Genomic DNA, 9,440 nt, shown 5'->3' on the forward strand with positions numbered 1-9,440 from the left:
TCGGGAATTCTCATGAGCCAGTGTCATGCTAGTGCTTGTTCCATCTGCTCCTCTCCAGCCACCCCAGCCCGCTGATCCAAGCACTCTCTGAGATGACTCCTGTGTGTTGACTTCTTCCCATGAGGAAGAAGTTTCCTTCACTACTATGTGCTGGATCCCAGCACAGAACCTGGGGCATTGTCAGTGCTTAGTGTTTGTCAAATGAGCCAAAGGAACTGGTCACCCTCCGCTGCCCTGGGGGTCCCTCAGCCTCTCCCAAAAGGTCCCTTGGACCTTCCCTCTGGGCTTCCTCACTCCCTATTCTGCTTATTCTTTTCTGAGCCAAATTGTTGTAGCCCCTCAGATACAAATGGCCCAACCCCACTGTCTCCTTTCCAGTACCTCTGTTGAGAAATACCAAGTTGCAGAGAGTGTGCCTGTGTGGGCGTGGGTGGGATACGTGCCTCTTCTACACCGCCTATAGGAAGGTACGCTTAGCAATAGCTATTGAAAACACAAAAGCGATTCTGCTCTTAGGAATGTCTCCCGCAGGTGACCCCACCCTGGTGGCACAGGATGTCTCACGCAGCACCGTCTGGGACAGCAAAAGGACTGGAAACCACCTGAGTCCAACCATGGAGGACACTGGAAAACATGATGCTGCCTCCATAGGATGAGATATTGGCAAGTGTGAAGAAACAACATTTGGGTAGATATTGACATGGCAGTGACATATGGTAGAATGAAAAAAGTTAGCGGTTGTGATATTGTGAATATAATAAGTATGCATATTTGGGTTTCACTTCCAGTTCCTGGCACAGAGCTCCTGAAACACTTGTAATTTCCTGAGTGATGGTGGGAGAGGAGCATCTTTTGTTACTCATAATGAGCCCCTTTCAACCATAAATTTATGCTAATGAGGTGACTCTTGGTGCACGAGGGTGTAGCCAGGGGAAGGGGAACCCAGCAAGTGATTAGAGGGTTCAAACCCTGGGGAGGGGAGATGGGGCGGACATTGAGTTAATCACCAGTGGTCAAGAATTAAACAATTATACCTGTATAATGAAGCCGCCATAACACTCCTAAATGAAGCCGGGTATAGTGGCTCATGCCTGTAATCCCAGCACTTTAGGAGGCTGAGGTGGGTGGATCACCTGAGGTTAGGAGTTCAAGACCAGCCTGGCCAACACGGTGAAACCCCGTCTCTACTAAAAAGACAAAAATGAGCCAGGTGTGGTGGTGCACGCCTGTAGCCCCAGCTGCTCAGGAGGCTGAGACAGGAGAATCACTTGACCTGGGTGGGAGGCAGAGGTTGCAGTGAGCCAAGATTGCACCACTGCACTCCAGCCTGGGTGACAGAGCAAAACTCCATCTCAAAACAAAAACAAACACAAACAAAAACCTAAATTACAGGGTTCAGAGAAGAACACACGGAGATGCTGGGAGGGTGGCGTGATCAGAGAGGACTTGGAGACTCCGCATCCTGCCCTCCACACCTTGCCCTATGCATCTCTTCTATCTGGCTGTTCCTGAACTTGTATCCTTTATGATAAACCGGAAATGGTAAGTAAGGCTGGGTGCAGTGGCACATGCCTGTAGTCCCAGCTACTCAGGAGACTGAGGCTGGAGGATCGCTTAAGCCCAGGAGTTCGAGGCTACAGCGAGCACCATTGCACTCCAGACAGAGACACACTGTCTCAAAAAAAAAAAAAAAAAAAAAGTAAGTAAACTGTTTTCCTGAGTCCTGTGAGCTGTTTCTAGCAAATTATTGAACCTGATGAGGGGGTCGTGGAAACCCCAATTCATATGTCAGAAGTATGGGGGGCCCAGGACTTGCTCTTGGAGTTTGAAGTGGGGGCAGTCTTGTGGGACTGGGCCCTTAACATGTGGGAGCTGATGCCAACTCCAGGTTGATAGTATCAGAATGGATTCAATTGTAGGATACCCAGATGGTGTTGGAGAGTTGGTCGATGTGGAAAAAAAACCCCACACATTTGGTGTCAAAAGTGTTGTGAGTAAAAAAAAAAAAAAAAGCATAGTAGTTGTGGAACAGTGTGTATGGCTGAATCCTATTTTTGTAAAAATAAAATTATGTGTGTGTTTCTTCACATATGATTATACATGCATGGAAAAAATCTATGATACGCAGCCAATGGCTAAAGGAATTACCTCTGTGGACTGGGAACAGGGAGGCGGTGTGCTGTGATAGTTTGCTGGGGCTGTCATAACAGAATGCCACAGATGGGGTGACTTAAACAACAGAAATGTATGTTCTTACAGTTCTGGAGGCTGCAAGCCCAGGTTCGAGGCATCAGCAGGTGTGGTTTCCTCTGAGGCCTCTCCCATCGCTTGCAGATGGCCGCCTTCTTCCTGCCTCCTCACGTGGTCCCTCCTCTGCACTCCAGCATCCTTGGTGTCTCTTTGTGTGTCTAACTTTCCCCCCCGCCCCCTTTTTTTTTTTTTTGAACGAGTCCGCTCAGACTGGAGTGCAGTGGCGTGATCTCAGCTCACTGCAACCTCCGCCTCCCGGATTCAAGCGATTCCCCTGCCTCAGCCTCCCAAGTAGCTGGGATTATAGGTGTGTGCCACCATGCCTGGCTAATTTTTATATTTTTATTTTTTTAATTTTATTTTTAAAATTTATTTTATTTTATTTTATTTTTTTTGAGATGGAGTCTCGCTCTGTCGCCCAGGCTGGAGTGCAGTGGCCTGATCTCAGCTCACTGCAAGCTCCGCCTCCCGGGTTTACGCCATTCTCCTGCCTCAGCCTCCCGAGTAGCTGGGACTACAGGCGCCTGCCACCTCGCCCGGCTAGTTTTTTGTATTTTTTAGTAGAGACGGGGTTTCACCGGGTTAGCCAGGATGGTCTGGATCTCCTGACCTCGTGATCCGCCCATCTCGGCCTCCCAAAGTGCTGGGATTACAGGCTTGAGCCACCGCACCCGGCCAATTTTTGTATTTTTTTTTTTTGAGACGGAGTCTTGCTCTGTCGCCCAGGCTGGAGTGCAGTGGCCGGATCTCAGCTCACTGCAAGCTCCGCCTCCTGGGTTCACGCCATTCTCCTGCCTCAGCCTCCCGAGCAGCTGGGACTACAGGCGCCCGCCACCTCGCCCGGCTAGTTTTTTGTATTTTTTAGTAGAGACGGGGTTTCACCATATTGGCCAGGCTGGTCTCAAACTCCTGACCTCAAGTGGTCCATCCGCTTCAGCCTCCCAAAGTGCTGAGATTACAGGCATGAGCTGCTGCGCCCAGCCCCCAACTTTCCTCTTAAAAGGATATCAGGGCTGGGCGCGGTGGCTCACGCCTGTAATGCCAGCACTTTGGGAGGCCGAGGCGGGCGGATCACAAGGTCAGGAGATCCAGACCATCCTGGCTGACACAGTGAAACCCCGTCTCTACTAAAAATACAAAAATTAGCCGGGCATGGTGGCAGGCGCCTGCAGTCCCAGCTACTTGGGAGGCTGAGGCAGGAGAACGGAGTGAACCCGGGAGGCGGAGCTTGCAGTGAGCTGAGATCTGGCCACTGCACTCCAGCCTGGGTGACAGAGCAAGACTCCGTCTCAAAAAAAAAAAAAAAAAGGATATCAGTCAGGCCAGTCGCGGTGGCTCAGACCTGTAATCCCAGCACTTTGGGAGATTGAGGCGGGTGGATCACTTGAGGTCAGGAGTTTGAGACCAGCCTGGCCAACATGGTGAAATCCAGTCTCTACTAAAAATACAAAAATTAGCCGGGCATGGTGGCAGGTGCCTGTAGTCCCAGTCACTCGGGAGGCCGAGGCAGGAGAATTGCTTGAATCCGGGAGGGGGAGGTTGCAGTGAGCTGAGATTATGCCACTGCACTCCAGTCTGGGCAACAAAGTGAGACTCTATCTCAAAAAAAAAAAAAAAAAGGACACCAGTCAGACTGGAGTAGGGCTCATCCTAATGGCCTGATTTTAAGTTAATTACCTCTTTTTTTTTTTTTTTTTGAGACAGAGTCTCGCTCTGTCACCCAGGCTTGAGTGCAGTGGCACGATCTCAGCTCACGGCAACCTCTGTCTCCCAGGTTCAAGTGGTTCTCCAGCCTCAGCCTCCCAAGTAGCTGGGTTATAGGCGCATGCCACCATGCCAAGCTAATTTTTGTATTGTTTAGTAGAGACGGGGTTTTTTCATGTTGGTCAGGCTGGCCTCAAACTCCTGACCTCAGGTGATACACCTGCCTCCATCCCCCAAAGTGCTGGGATTATAAGTGTGAGCCACCACACCCAGCCTTAATTACCCCTTTAAAGGCCCTGTATGCAAATACAGTCACATTCTGAGCTACTGGGGGTTAGGGCTTCAACATAAGAATTCAGGCAGACACCATTCAGCCCATAACAAGGGCTTTCACTTTTTTTTTTTTTGGTAGAAATGGGGTCTCGCTATGTTGCCCAGGCTAGTCTTGAACTCCTGGGTTCAAGTGATTCTCCAGCCTCAGCCTCCAGATTAGCTGGGGCTACAGGTGCACCAGCACGCCCAGCTAATATTTTTACTTTTATTTTTTTTAGACAGAGTTTAACTCTTTTTGCCCAGGCTAGAGTGCGTGATCTCAGCTCACCACAACCTCTGCCTTCTGGGTTCAAGCGATTCTCCTGCCTCAGCCTCCCAAGTAGCTGGGATTACAGGCATGCACCACCACGCCCGGCTAATTTTGTATTTTTAGTAGAGACGGGGTTTCTCCATGTTGGTCAGGCTGGTCTTGATCTCCCGACCTCAGATGATCCGCTTGCCTCAGCTCCCCAAAGTGCTGGGATTACAGGCGTGAGCCACTGCGCCTGGCCAATATTTTTATTTTTTGTTGAGTCAGGGTCCTACTATGTTTTCCAGGCTGGTCTCGAACTTCCAGGCTTAATGAATCCTCCTGCCCTGGCCTCCCAAAGTACTGTGATTCCAAGCCGCAGCCACAGCACCCTGCTGGCTTTTACTTTTTACTTTATTTCTATGTTGTTAAAATTTATTACAATAACCATTACTTTTAAAGGATTTTGTGCACTTCAATCCAAATGTCCCTAAAGCATCTACCTCCTTGCTGGGCCTTCTCTGAAGTCAGAGTAGGGGCAGGTGAAGCCCTCCCTCTGCTGGCTCCAAGGATGAAACCCCCTGGCCCACTAAGGCCGTTCCCCTGGGGAGGGTGGCGTGGGATAAGAACATTCAGTATCTGTTTGGCCCTCTCGAGATCACTGAGTCCTTTCCCAGACAGCTGACATGGTCTTCAGACCATTCTGCCAAACATCAGGTAGAGGCTGGGCATGGTGGCTCTCACTTGTAATCCCAACACTTTGGGAGGGCGATGTGGGTGGATCACCTGAGGTCAGGAGTTGAGAACAGCCTGGCCAATGTTGCGAAACCTCATCTCTACAAAAATATAAGTTAGCCGGGCGTGGTGGTGGGCACCTGTAATCCCAGCTACTCAGGAGGCTAAGGCAGGAGAATTGCTTGAACATGGGAGGCGGAGGTTGCAGTGGACCAGGATCGCACCACTGCACTCCAGCCTGGCCAACAGAGTGAGACTCCATCTCAAAAAAAAAAAAAAAAAGGTGGAGGGGCATCTTCTGTTTTCCAGGCTCCTGGTTTATAGCTACAAGCTCTGGACATTTAATACCTTGTAATCCATCCTTCCCTTATATACCTCTCAACATAATGACTATACAATATGGCCAATGAAACGGATAGTAAAATGAAACATAGGCAAGTAATAAAGTGAAATATGAAGAGAGTAGTACAACCTGGATGAGGGTGGAATGCAAAATTGTCATCAGACAGAGAAGACGACAGGAGGACCTGAGAGCTGGAGGGATGGATGCTTATCTACCCAAATGAGGCAATAAAAAATAGGAAGATGGCAGGGTAAAAATGGGGGAGAGCTGCCACTTGAAAGACTCTCAGGAAACAGTGATGCATCAGACTTCATCATTAAGTCCCAGAGGAGAGGAGTGGATCTGGGGATCCCTTTAGATATGGTAGAATTCTCCTGGGTCCTGCTCTGGTCTTAAATCTCAGACCAGTAGCAGGAAAACCCTAACTGTACTGTGGTCCTGCATGTCACTGCAACATCAGCCCTGCTGTGATAGTGTATCTGCTCCTCTGGATGGCTTTGCCACCTTTGAAAGGTGAGACCATGTGGAGCAGAGCCAAGGGGCCTCAGCTGACAGCCAGCACCAACCATCAGTTATGTGAGTGAGACCACCTTGGACCCCCAACCCCAGATGGGTTGTCAGATGACTACAGCTGCAGGTAAAGGAGTGACCCAGTGACACCAGCAGATGAACCAGCCAGCTTAGCCCAAACTGCTGACTTAGAACTGCTGTTATTTTAAGCCAGTAAATTTTCAGTGACTCATTACAAAGCAGTAGATAACCGTGACAGTCTAAGAGGATTTAAGTTCAGAAACAGTATTGAATATTTAAGATAACTGATTTGCCACATTTATAAGTTTATTAGTATATAAGAGTTGCTTGGCTGGGCACAGTGACACATACCTGTAACCCTAACACCTTGGAAGGCTGAAGCAGGAAGAATGCTTGAGCCCAGGAGTTTGAGACCAGCCTGGGCAACACAGTGAGACTCCATCTCTAAAAAAAAAAAAAAGAAAAATTAACTGGGTGTGGTGACACACACCTATAGTCCTAGCTGCTCGGGAGGCTGAGGGTGGAGGATCGCTTGAGCCCAGGAGGTCAAAGCTGCGGTGAGCCATGATTGCTCCAGACCCTGTAGACGCTGTCCCTGAAAAAAGGAAAAACAAAAAGAGGTGCTTAAATGATAAGAAAAAAAAAACAACAACAACCTTGTAAGTCTCTTCTGTTGGGAATTTGAGGTGTTTGAGAGGATCAGCTACTTTAACTCTGTAAAATATAGTTTAAAATCTATTAGAGGATTTAATTACCTAAGTTTGTAATTGGCATTCATTTTTAGAAGAATTTAATCTGTTGAACTTATGAGTTAATTAAATATTTATCAAAGTGAACATAATTGTTCTTTTATAAAAATAATTAGTAGGCTTATACATAGAAAACTAGATTTATGAATTGCTCTTGGATGTTTAAGAAAAACTAGTTTTTAAAATTTATATGTTTAATAAATACAGTATTAATTTAAACACAAGCAGCAGTAGGTAGCTTTTCTTTGCATAAAACCCCCTCTCCAACATTAAAAATCCTCAACTGACAATGCCCTATGCCACAGCCCCAGTGGAAGATTCAGCATTCCACAGACTTCCACACCTCTGCTTCTATGGGTCCCTCTGCCTGGAACGCCCCCAACACATACACACCTTCCATACCTGGCAAAACTTTACTTTTTCCAAAAGATCCAGCTCAAATTCTATGAAGATATCCTCCCTTACCAATGTTCAGAATCCTGCTGCCTGCCCACGACCACTTGTGCATGTGACCCAAGCCTCCAGTAGACCACGGAGAGGTGTTAGCCGGGACCTTCACTATCACAGAGCTGAATCCCAGGAAAAAGAAACAGTAGCACTGGTACACAGTGGGTGTCCAGGGTGCTTCAGTAGCCTGGCAGTATAGGACACGGGTTTTGGAGATGTCTGAGCAGGTGAATAACATGATATAAATGTTTTTTTAAAATACATGTTTGTTGGCTGGGCACGGTGGCTCACGCCTGTAATCCCAGCACTTTGGGAGGCCGAGGTGAGTGAATCATCTGAGGTCAGGAGCTCGAGACCAGTGTGACCAATATAGTAAAACCTTCTCTACTAAAAATATAAAAATTAGCGGGGCATGGTGGCACATGCCTGTAATCCCAGATACTTGGGAGGCTGCTCCTTGAACCTGGGGGAAAGAGGTTGCAGTGAGCCGAGATCATGCCACTGCACTCCAGCCTGGGTGACAGAGCCAGACTCCCTCTCTAAATAAATAAATAAATAAGTACATGTTATTTATTTATTTATATTTAGAGACAAGGTCTCACTATGTTGCCCAGGCTGACCTCCAGCTCCTGGCCTCGAGTGATCTTCTTGTTTCAGTTTCCCAAGTAATTGGGACTGCAGGTGTGACCCACTACACCTGCCTTATTTTTTTTTTTGAGAGGGAGTCTCACTCTGTCACCCAGGCTGGAGTGCAGTGGCACGATCTCAGCTCACTGCAACCTCTGCCTCTCAGGTTCAAGCAATTCTCCTGCCTCAGCCTCCTGAGTAGCTGGGACTACAGATGCGTGCCATCATGCCCAACTAATTTTTTTTGTTTTGTTTTATATTTTTAGTAGAGACAGGGTTTGGCTTTGTTGGCCAGGCTGGTCTCGAACTCCTGACTTCAGTTGTTCTACCCGCCTCAGCCTCCTAAAGTGCTGGGATTACAGGCGTGAGCCACTGCACCCGGCCTGAGCACCAAGACTTTCTTATGACTGGGGCCCCTGCCTCTACCTCATCATCCTCTCTAGACATTGCCAGGAAGGTTGCACAGGGCAGAATAATGGCTCTCTAAAGATTCCATATCCTAAATCCTAGAGCCTGTAAATATGTTACATTTCATGGCAAAGGGGAATGAAGGTTGCAAATCAGCTAAGTAGAGAAATTGACACCGATTGTCTAGGTGGGCTCCATGTAATCACAAGGGTCCCTGAAGATGGAAGAGAAAGGCAGAAGGAGAGTATCAGAGGGAAATGCCACTACAGAAGAATGCTCAGATGCAACCGCGCTGGCTTTGAACATGGAGGAAGAGGTCTCAAGTCAAGGAATGTGAGTAGTCTCTGGGAATCAGAAAAGGCAATGATACAGGCTCTCTGCTAGGGCTTCCAGAAAGGAACATGGCCCCATGTTCCCCTTGATTTTAGCCCAGTGATACCCACATCACACTTCTGTCCTGAAGAACTTTAAGATACTACATGTATGTCGTTGAAGCCAGTGAATTTGCGGTAATGGTACAGCAGCAATAGAGAAGTAATATACTGCAACACCCACACGCCACATTTCACCAATCAGTGACATCTGCATAACCACTTTCCAGACCACAGATGGGAACCAAACAGACCTGGACCCAAGTCGGGGCTGGGATCCTGACTGTTCTGACCTTGGGCCAGTCATCTCTCTGCCTGGAGGTGGTGAGAGCTGAGGATATAATGGGCTAATGGAGGTAGTGGGAATGGACATAGAGGGCTTAGCTCAGTATAGCTGGGACTTCGTGCATGTAGGTGTCGGCTGTCCTGGTTGCAGTCAGCAAGGTCCTTCTTTTACTCTGAGTTACTGGAGGGGCCACAACTGGTGAGGTGACCTGTAGCCTGACTCCTATATCCTTGTGGTGAAAAGAAAGAGAGATCAGCCTGTTACTGTGTCTATATAGAAAGAAGTAGACATAAGAGACTCCATATTGTTCTGTATTTGAGATGCTGTTAATCTGTAACCCTACCCCCAATCTTGTCCTTGCAAGAGACATGTGCTGCGGTGACTCAAGGTTTAATGGATTTTGGGCTGTGCAGGATGTGTCTTTGTT

The sequence above is a fragment of the Theropithecus gelada genome, chromosome 14 (genome assembly GCF_003255815.1).
Source record: "Theropithecus gelada isolate Dixy chromosome 14, Tgel_1.0, whole genome shotgun sequence".
NCBI lineage: Eukaryota > Metazoa > Chordata > Mammalia > Primates > Cercopithecidae > Theropithecus > Theropithecus gelada.